Genomic DNA, 7,846 nt, shown 5'->3' on the forward strand with positions numbered 1-7,846 from the left:
ATATCAAATAAGTTATTATTGAATTTCAGAATCATTCTATTTCTTGAACATTTAAATTTTATAATACGTAGATAAATATATCACTTTTATGTTATTTATGTTGAATGATGCCCCTCTTTTGTCATCCTTATTCTTATCCTTTCTTTATTATCCTATTTCTTACTTCAAAAAAAAAAAAGAAAAAGAAATTGGTGAGAAAATTGGTGAGAAATTGGAGAGAAAGGAAGGAATTGATAAAGAAGAGGAGGAAGAGGAATTGATAAATGAGAAATAGAATGATAAAATAATATGAGGATAATAAAGAGGATTGGAGATTGGAGTGCGGCGAGTGATAGAAGAGAAAAGAAAAGAAGAGCAAAAGAGGAGGATAACAAAGTTGCAAGAGTCACAATGAAATAAATAAATATCATAATGAAATAAATAATAAAAGAAAAATGAGAATAAGGATGGGAAAGGTATGAGAAGATGTAGAATGATAAGAATGTGATAAGAAAAAGAAGAAAAGGATGAGGATGATAAAGAAAAGGGATAGAAGACGATGAATGACGGAGAATAATAGAATGATAGTAAAAGAATAATAGAAAATGAAAGAATTTCATTATCATCAAGTTGATAATGAAAGAATGATAGAATGAGAATGAAAAAAAGAAAGGAATGTGAAAGAGGAGAAGGATAATAAAAAAAATATATAAAATTCCATACGAATAGCAAATAATTAGTTTATTCGTTGTTCTTAAATAAGAAATAATTCGATATAATCTTTTGTCAATAAAAAAATATTTATTATATTCAATACATTTTTTTCGGCACGTGTTACTTAGGTTTGTTGGTATTCAATCAATGATATCTAACACTATTGTCGTGACGTAATGTATTCCGTGATTGATAAGTGTTTTTTTTATTAATAATTTGTTAAAAATTCTTTTTATACTTTTCAACTATTTTTATTATATTATAAAACGATTTATCGACAGTCTATTCGGAATTCAATCGGAAATAAATCAATTTCCCTTTTATTTGAAAAACTTTTATTCGAAACTTTAAAAAAGTCTTAAAAATTTATTCATTTCTTCTTCTTTTTGTTTTTTTAATTTATTTTTATATATAAAATCATCTCATAATTGTAACATCAGTTATATGACAATTTTTAATTGCGAAATTACATAAATGGAATTAATTCAACTAATGCAAATAAAAATTTGCCATACTCTTCGAAATTTTCACACGAACAAAGTGACAATTACAAAACATTCAAAGAATCTAAATACTTGGTCGCGATTGACGATTCCGTATAATAACTTCGTTAACAGCATGGTTTATAGGTCTAATTACATAAGAAGAAAGTTTTGCGTGTTGCACACAAAAGGAATTCCCAGTTATTTCTCTGTTACATAATATTCTCATATTTGTCTGCTTTCCTCCCTTTTTGTTTGTTCAATTAATTAAATCTTAAAGGACTGTTTTGTCCTCTAAGAACTCTAAGAAGAAGAAAGATGGTTAAAAAAAATCGAATAATTGAATATATATTATATTATTAATTAATTAGATTATTAATATTAATTATTAGTATTAATTAGAATTGTTTTTAAAATTGAAAAAAAAAGAAATCTTTTTATATTATAAATATTAAAAGTAAAACAAATGTTTAATTTGATTTATTACTATCGAAAAAAATTATATCTTTTAAAAAAGTAAAAAGAAATTTTTTGAATATTTATTCAAGCGTTGGAATACATCATATTTTTTTTTTTATTTCTAAAATTTGCATAGAAAAATCGTAGATAAATCCTAGTGTGTATATATCATTTTTTATTTTCTAAAATATTTCGTGAAATACGGCGAAAATATTTTTAGATATATTAAACACGTGTTAGAAATTAAAATTAAAATATGACTTAAAAATTAGCAATCATTAATTTGTCTTCTTAATTTTAACAGTAAACGATATATTATGAAGCATGTTTTCATTTTCTTTTAGCATTCAATTACACTCAATTATGCTTTGACATATAAAAATTTTTATACAAAAAAAAATATTTTTACGTATATTTTTTATGAAAGATAATTTTTTATAAAAATAAAAAATCTAATCCTCTTTCAATTCCAACAACTTTTTTCATTTGAAAAACACTAACAATAGAACAAAAAGCATCGTTACATTCCCGAAATAATATCGAAAACATTTTTAATAATCTTCTACAAAATCGAATATATATATTACTGTCGGTAAATATGACGAACTAATCCTCTCGGGAATCCCTACAAGTCTACGCTCATGATCTTCGAACAGTTCCATTTCTCACGGGAAACTTTATCCTTCCCCAAAACTACCGATCCATGCTATTGTTTACTTCCGTCTTTAAGACAAATTTCAATTACAATTTTCGACTGGATTCTATTCAACACCCTCTTCCAATCCCCTCCTCCAACCCCTTCCTCCAAACTATTCCAACAACCGTAAGGAGACGCGTGGCCTGCGGAAAAGAAGGGGGTGGTGATCAAACATCCCTCGAGGGATGTTTTGACGTTTGAACGCGGAAGTTGAAATTTGTTAGAGTCGTGGAAAATCACGATTGCAAGTTTTCGAACCTGGGCTGTTAGGCGATCGTGTTTCACGCAGAGAAGTATTATCGACTTTACTTTTCCGCGAGCTATCGTACGATTTATGTCAACGTCCACGAGAAATCGATGCTTTAGAGGCACAGCCTCGAGAACCATGATGCCTCCACATCCACACCCTTTCGCCTTCACCCTCGGCAAACAACCGTATCTATTCTTGTGCCACGAGGTGACGCAAACGGATCGGTGGAGCTATTAAATCGCTCTTGCTATTTCCTCCAGAGATTGCCAACGAGCAGATGTCTCGCTACGCTAAACATCGGACAATAACTTGCTCTCTGATCGATTTCTCTTCTCTTCCTTCATTTTCTACGCCTATAATTCCTTGCTTTACACATTCTCTCTCTCTCTCTCTCTCTCTCTCTCTCTCTCTCTCTCTCTCTCTCTCTCTCTCTCTCTCTCTCTCTCTCTTCCTTCCATCTTCATTCGAACGTTGCGATAAAAATAAGAAAAAAAGAAAGATAGAACTTGATGTTAAATGGGGGATCGATGTATTCGAGAAATCGATCGAATAGAGAAAAACGAAAGATGAAGCGTATCTTCAAATTACGTCAGGCTTATTAGGAATGTAAATTGCGGTTATAACATGCAAACGCCCGGATTGGTTCTCTTTTGACAGTGATGTCTTTAAAAGGAAGTGTCAAATTTGTCGATTTTTTGGATGATTGACGTTTTTGGATAACGAATAAGAAATCTCTGCACGCGAAATCTTTGAACGATTATATTTATCGGATCACGTATATCGACGTGATAAATGACTTTATAAAATGTCGATATATTTGTGAGATCTAAAGGCCGAAATGAAAAAATGTCGAATGAATATTATTTATTAAATTATAAATAAACAATATTTTTTTATTTGTTTCATCCTCTAAAACTCTTAAAAAAAACTACGATTATATTAATACCCTAGATACATAAAGTGAAAACGAGAGTATGTGACGCCTTGACATATTTTTGTTATTCTCTTGAATATTTAAAAGATATTTATCATTGCAAATACGGAAATAAAATTATACGGTACAAATAGAGTATCGATTAAAAATATTTCTTAAATTTATTCTCCTTATTTTTTATAAACGATTAGTTTAATCTTATTTAATTAATTAAAAATAAATTTGTAGAAATATATATTTCGCATTACTTTTTGAATATAGAAAATATTTATATTACGATACCAAACATAGCAATGATATTTTATTAATAGAATACGAATAAATATATCGTATCTCTTCATTGTGCAAAACAAATTGAAGTCCAGGCATGATATAATTAAATTCAATATTGAGAAGTGAAATCAGGACATCCAGGTAGAGTCAGTATTCCATGACTTGTTACGGTCGAAGCGGAAAACTCGTCAAACTCGTTAAACTTCATCGAATGATCGGAGAGAAAGCAATTTATTCGCTTTATGATAGCGACTTAATTATAATTTTTAATATCAGCTGCGATCGCTTTTCATTGCCCTCACTCAATTTCGCGTTTCTTTCTGAATCTTTCGAACTTATTCTCGTTTTTTTTTTTTTTTTTCCTTTATTTGCCCATTCGAGAGCGACCTTGGCAAAAAGTTTACGAATTCGAATGTGCGTGAAGAAGCGTTGAAACTTATCTCTTATAAATACATATTCGCGATGTGCTTTCTTTCTTTCTTTCTTTCTTTCTTTCTTTCTTTCTTTCTTTCTTTCTTTCTTTTAAAACGGCTTGAAACTTTGACCAAAAAAAGCGACAAGAGAGAAAGAAATAAATGAAATAGAGGAAAGAAAGAAACGATGGTGCAAAAGTCGATCGCTTTTGAAAGTATTAGGTAAGAATATGCTAAAATTTTTCGTATAATATTAAATTAAACGTCTTATTTATAATATAAATTCCGTAAAATCGTGGAATAAAATTTTGCGACTGAAATTTGTTATTTATTTGTCTAAACTTTTATATTTATACACGAAAAAATTAAATCTAACTTGTGTTCGAATTAAATACATATTTATTCGAATTTCACTATTTTCTGTACAAATATAATTTTGCAGAGAAAATTTCTGTTAATTATGATTCTCGAATTCAATTAATGAATATTTAAATATCTACTTATTTTTCAATTTTACTTTGAAATTATGAAAATTCTACTTGCACTTTCTGATTTAAAATAAAATTTTTATTCTTGACGTTCAGATAAAATTATTATTTGTTAATTATTGTATTTTTTGTATTATTGTTTGGAATAATCAAATATTTGATAAATAAATCGACATAATATATTTTTCTAATAAGAATTTAAAATTTACTTACCAATAATACATTTTATTTATCATTTCGTTTTCTCCTTCGATTCTAAGTAAATAATTAAAGTGATAATATAATAAATGAATAATAAAATAATAAAAATTTGTCAAAGACATTCAAAAGATAAAAATCAGTAGATTATTATTGGTTTTGGATTTTTGATTTTAGTATGATATAAAGAACTTACAAAATTTTGACAAATCTAGTAATATAAACAAATGGCGAGTCGTGAAATGCAAACATGAAAATAATATTTTTCTAAAATTTTGTAATAATTTATGAGTAAAAATTATAACTATTATACTCTGAATGAATAAATAAAAAAAGAAAAAGATGGTAGAAAAAAAGTATTTTCACACAAAATAAATATTTAGAAATTACATGGATTATTAAAGATTTCCCCATTAATTTTAAGAATATATGCTCGATGTGGCACACATAATTTCCATAAATACATTGCAATCCGTATCATTGTTGAAAGAAATTTATCGACCTTTTTTAATCTCTTTTTCCTAGTTTTGAGAAGAATATTATACATTCTCCTCCATAATATTATCCAATATTCGTATATCTAATTAAAAAACAAATAAATCTTCAAATTATATTATATCTAAGATAGAATATTTTTAAATAATTATATTAATAATATAATTCTCAAATGTAATCACAAATTAAAATTAATTCAATTTCTTTCTTAAATATGCATTTCATTCATTGTCTATATTTTAATTTCTATACTAAAATTAAAATTAAACATATTGTTCTAAAGTTAGCATGATTTTACTACCGGTTTACGAACGCTCAAAATTTTCTCGAAGTTCGTTACGAAGTTAAGGCACGAAATTTCGGTCGGTTCGAGTCAAAGTTTCGGCTCCATGAATAAATAAATTGAAGAAGGCAAAAGAGCATACAAATTTTAAATCTCAAGAAAAGATGATAAGCTCATATTATAAAACAAGTCTTTATCATGATCCTTAATAGATAAAAAAAAAGATTGAAGATTTGTAAATAAGATTAAGACTGATTAAAATACTAATTAAAATACGAGCTTAAATACGATAATTTATAGAATTTTTAATGTGTTTAATGTTAAAACAGTAAAGCAATAATGATCGGAAAGAATTATTTTTAAAATAATTGTGAATAAAAATTACTTCATTTTGCTCTATTCTTTTTTTTTTCTTTTTTTTTTGGATGCCTGTTTTTTCCATTTAGCGATACGAATGATATCAGTTTAAAAATTTTGAAATTTAATTTATATTCATAGAACATAAAACTTGCATCAACATACTCTTTCTTCGAATAATTCTATTTCGAATAATTTCAAAATAATGGAAAATATATTCCTCCTGTTCCATTTTCACCTTCGTTTCATGGATAACGGCAAATAACAACAAAGGATTAAAATTAAAATCGTATTTCTTTTTTCCTCGATCAATTGATTTGCAATTTTATTCGAATCTGTCGATCAATTTTTATATATAAAACCGATTTCTTTGGAAAGATAAATTTTATTTTCAATAGAAAATTCAAGTGAATCGAATAAAATAGTTTCTATTTTGAAATTTTTCGTTAACTATTTATTGTAAAATTTGTGAGCAAATAAAATTACTATTCGATTCGTTTATTACTTATCGATATAAAATGTTCATTAACGGCAAGTTTTTAACCGAATCTTTAAATGAGATAAAAATAAAAGAAGATCAAACTAAAAATATAGAACCATCATCTCTTGCTATTATTTTTCTGATTTCACTGATTCAATAAAAATATGTAATTTTAATAAAATTTAGTTTAAGTTGATTTAACTTCAATTTCAATTTTAATAGAATTTAATCTTGATTTTTCGATAGTATTATATAAATATACATTATATACAATATTTTATTTAAAAAAAAAACTTATAGCAAATTAGTTCAATTATTTTTAAGCTATCTTTTATTTTCAAATTCGAAGTTAAATAAAAATGGAATGAGAATTCTGAAAGACTGAAAAAAAAATAATTCGTATGATTTTTATTTCTTCACTTTATTATTATTTATTCTTCATCTTCAATTCGTAAATCAACAAAATTATTCAATAAAGAAAAACATTTCGTTAATTCTCGATCCTAATATCCAGACACGTTCACTTTACAAGAAACAGCGATTCAAAAGCATGTAAGTTCAATGGACTTCCTGGGTGCTGTAGCAAAAAGTAAAAGTAAATATGGAAAATAGTAATGCTCGTTAATCGTTAATCCTTTTCCTCTTTATATCCGTTTTCTCGTTATTTCCTATTTTCCACCGAGAATTCTTGTGTTTTGCCCTCCAGTCCAGGATCTTCTGCTCGTAATCACTTTTTCTTCCTCTCTTTTTCACTCTCACCCTTGACTGAGACGCCAGTTAAGCGTCCATTGCTCGCCGCTCTCTACGATTTAAGGGATAACGTGACTTCCAGCGATTTCTAACTACATTTAAGCTCAGACTAATGTCCGTCGGTGAAAACGGGTGGGGTTTGAACGTGGGTTACGTGAGTAATGCGTTTAAGTCGCGAGCGATTTTTCTGGCAAAAGCTTTTCTACTTGCAGGATAGCAGGTTGCTTGAATACGCGGTGAAACGATTCGATCAGGATCGATGCACAAAATTGAGGACAATCGGTGTCCACCTATCTCGAGGATCTTGTAATTAGCATGACTGGATGGAAAATTTGTTTCGAACAGATTATGTGCGTATTATACGTGCAAAAACATATTGTAAATTTGTTATTATGATAATCATTTTATTTAATTTAACAGACTTTGTGCGAACAAATTTTCTTTTCCAACGATATAACTTCTATTACAATTTTTAAATTCTATAAGCGATTCCAAACTTTTGATCGGTGATATGTCGGTGTAACTTTTTTCATATTAATTCTTAAAGAGAATTAATCGAAACTAAATTTGCATCTTCGAGAATTTCATCGTTG

Source organism: Apis cerana, linkage group LG15, assembly GCF_029169275.1.
Source record: "Apis cerana isolate GH-2021 linkage group LG15, AcerK_1.0, whole genome shotgun sequence".
NCBI classification, from domain to species: Eukaryota; Metazoa; Arthropoda; class Insecta; order Hymenoptera; family Apidae; genus Apis; species Apis cerana.